The sequence below is a fragment of the Xylocopa sonorina genome, unplaced genomic scaffold, assembly GCF_050948175.1.
Source record: "Xylocopa sonorina isolate GNS202 unplaced genomic scaffold, iyXylSono1_principal scaffold0122, whole genome shotgun sequence".
Taxonomy (NCBI): domain Eukaryota; kingdom Metazoa; phylum Arthropoda; class Insecta; order Hymenoptera; family Apidae; genus Xylocopa; species Xylocopa sonorina.
Genome location: NW_027490193.1, coordinates 205,360 through 209,550, shown reverse-complemented (window position 1 = coordinate 209,550; position 4,191 = coordinate 205,360).

Genomic DNA, 4,191 nt, shown 5'->3' with positions numbered 1-4,191 from the left:
GCAAATGTCTACCGATCGTAGCAATAGTGTTCTAATGCTTCTTAAAACGAGATATCGCATCTCATTTCTATGTTTCATGGTAAGATATAATATGATTTGCGAAGTGTTATGTATTCCTCGTCTACACTTCAAATGAATGTAAATGCGACACTTCCTTGCTAGGAAATAGCGTTTGCATATGTCTACGTATCGTAGCAATAGAGTTCATATGATTCTTAAAACGCGATATCGCATCTCATTCCTATGTTTCATGGTAAGATACAAAATGATTTGCGAAGTGTTATGTATTCCTCGTCTACACTTCAAATGAATGTGAATGCGATACTTCCTTGCTAGGAAATAGCGTTTGCAGATGTCTACGTATCGTAGCAATAGCTTTCTAATGCTTCTTAAAACGCGATATCGCGTCTCATTTCTATGTCTCATGGTAAGATATAATATGATTTGCGAAGTGTCATGTATTCCTCGTCTACACTTCAAATGAATGTGAATGCGATATTTCCTCGCTAGGAAATAGCGTTTGCAGATGTCTACGTATCGTAGCAATAGCTTTCTAATGCTTCTTAAAACGCGATATCGCATCTCATTTCTATGTTTCATGGTAAGATATAATATGATTTGCGGAGTGTTATGTATTCCTCGTCTACACTTCAAATGAATGTAAATGCGACACTTCCTTGCAAGGAAATGGCGTTTGCTGATGTCTACGTATCGAAGAAATAGAGTTCAAATGTTTCTTAAAACGAGATATTGCATCTCATATCTATGTTGCATGATAAGATATAATATACATTGCGAAGTGTTATGCATTCCTCGTCTACGATTCAAATGAAAGTAAATGCGACACATCCTTGCAAGGAAATAACGATTGCAGATGTCTACGTATCGTAGCAATAGAGTTCATATGATTCTTAAAACGCGATATCGCATCTCATTTCTACGTTTCATGGTAAGATATAACATGATTTGCGAAGTGTTATGTATTCCTCGTCTACACTTCAGATGAATGTGAATGCGATACTTCCACGCTAGGAAATAGCGTTTGCAGATGTATACGTATCGTAGCAATAGCTTTCTAATGCTTCTTAAAACGCGATATCGCATCTCATTTCTACGTTTCATGGTAAGATATAATATTCATTGCGAAGTGTTATGCATTCCTCGTCTACGATTCAAATGAATGTAAATGCGACACTTCCTCGCTAGGAAATAGCGTTTACAGATGTCTACGTATCGTAGCAATAGAGTTCATATGATTCTTAAAACGCGATATCGCATCTCATTTCCATGTTTCATGGTAAGATATAACATGATTTGCGAAGTGTTATGTATTCCTCGTCTACACTTCAAATGAATGTGAATGCGATACTTCCTCGCTAGGAAATAGCGCTTGCAGATGTCTGCCTAGCGTAGCAATAGTGTTCTAATGCTTCTTAAAACGCGAAATCGCATCTCATTTCTATGTTTCATGGTAAGATATAATATGATTTGCGAAGTGCTATGTATTCCTCGTCTGCACTTCAAATGAATGTGAAATCGATACTTCCTCGCTAGGAAATAGCGTTTGCAGATGTCTACGTATCGTAGCGATAGAGATCATATGATTCTTAAAACGCGATATCGCATCTCATTTCTATGTTTCATGGTAAGATATAATAAGATTTGCGAAGTGCCATGTATTCCTCGTCTACACTTCAAATGAATGGTAATGCGACACTTCCTTGCTAGGAAATACCGTCTGCAGATGTCTAGGTATCGTAGCAATAGAGTTCTAATGCTTCTTAAAACGAGATATTGCATCTCATATCTATGTTTCATGATAAGATATAATATTTATTGCGAAGTGTTATGTATTCCTCGTCTACACTTCAAATGAATGTAAATGCGACACTTCCTTGCATGGAAATATCGTCTGCAGATGTCTACGTATCGTAGCAATAGAGTTCTTATGATTCTTAAAACGCGATATCGTATCTCATTTCTATGTTTCATGGTAAGATATAATATGATTTGCGAAGTGTCTTGTATTCCTCGTCTACACTTCAAATGAATGTGAACGCGACACTTCCTCGCTAGGATATAGCGTTTGCAGATGTCTACGTATCGTAGCAATAGAGTTCATATGATTCTTAAAACGCGATATCGCATCTCATTTCTATGTTTCATGGTAAGATATAACATGATTTGCGAAGTGTTATGTATTCCTCGTCTACACTTCAAATGAATGTGAATGCGATACTTCCTCGCTAGGAAATAGCGTTTGCAGATGTCTACGTATCGTAGCAATAGAGTTCATATAATTCTTAAAACGCGATATCGCATCTCATTTCTATGCTTCATGGTAAGATATAACATGATTTGCGAAGTGTTATGTATTCCTCGTCTACACTTCAAATCAATGTGAATGCGATACCTCCTCGCTAGGAAATAGCGTTTGCAGATGTCTACGTACCGTAGCAATAGAGTTCATATGATTCTTAAAACGCGATATCGCATCTCATTTCTATGTTTCATGGTAAGATATAACATGATTTGCGAAGTGTTATGTATTCCTCGTCTACACTTCAAGTGAATGTGAATGCGATACTTCCTCGCTAGGAAATAGCGTTTGCAGATGTCTACGTACCGTAGCAATAGAGTTCATATGATTCTTAAAACGCGATGTCGCATATCATTTCTATGTTTCATGGTAAGATATAATATGATTTGCGAAGTGTCATGTATTCCCCGCCTACACTTCAAATGAATGTAAATGCGACACTTCCTTGCTAGGAAATAGCGTCTGCAGATGTCTAAGTATCGTAGCAATAGAGTTCTAATGCTTCTTAAAACGAGATATTGCATCTCATATCTATGTTTCATGATAAGATATAATATTCATCGCGAAGTGTTATGCATTCCTCGTCTACGATTCAAATGAATGTAAATGCGACACTTCCTCGCTAGGAAATAGCGTTTGCAGATGTCTACGTATCGTAGCAATAGAGTTCATATGATTCTTAAAACGCGATATCGCATCTCATTTCTATGTTTCATGGTAAGATATAACATGACTTGCGAAGTGTCATGTATTCCTCCTCTACACTTCAAATGAATGTAAATGCGACACTTCCTTGCCAGGAAATAGCGTTTGCAAATGTCTGCCTAGAGTAGCAATAGTGTTCTAATGCTTCTTAAAACGCGAAATCGCATCTCATTTCTATGTTTCATGGTAAGATATAATATGATTTGCGAAGTGCTATGTATTCCTCGTCTGCACTTCAAATGAATGTGAAATCGATACTTCCTCGCTAGGAAATAGCGTTTGCAGATGTCTACGTATCGTAGCGATAGAGATCATATGATTCTTAAAACGCGATATCGCATCTCATTTCTATGTTTCATGGTAAGATATAATAAGATTTGCGAAGTGCCATGTATTCCTCGTCTACACTTCAAATGAATGGTAATGCGACACTTCCTTGCTAGGAAATACCGTCTGCAGATGTCTAGGTATCGTAGCAATAGAGTTCTAATGCTTCTTAAAACGAGATATTGCATCTCATATCTATGTTTCATGATAAGATATAATATTTATTGCGAAGTGTTATGTATTCCTCGTCTACACTTCAAATGAATGTAAATGCGACACTTCCTTGCAAGGAAATATCGTTTGCAGATGTCTACGTATCGTAGCAATAGAGTTCTTATGATGCTTAAAACGCGATATCGTATCTCATTTCTATGTTTCATGGTAAGATATAATATGATTTGCGAAGTGTCATGTATTCCTCGTCTACACTTCAAATGAATGTGAATGCGACACTTCCTCGCTAGGAAATAGCGTTTGCAGATGTCTACGTATCGTAGCGATAGAGATCATATGATTCTTAAAACGCGATATCGCATCTCATTTCTATGTTTCATGGTAAGATATAACATGATTTGCGAAGTGTTATGTATTCTCCGTCTACACTTCAAATGAATGTGAATGCGAAACTTCCTCGCTAGGATATAGCGTTTGCAGATGTCTACGTATCGAAGCAATAGCTTTCTAATGCTTCTTAAAACGCGATATCGCATCTCATTTCTGTTTCATGGTAAGATATAATATGATTTGCGAAGTGTCATGTATTCCTCGTCTACACTTCAAATGAATGTAAATGCGACACTTCCTTGCAAGGAAATAGCGTTTGCAGATGTCTACGTATC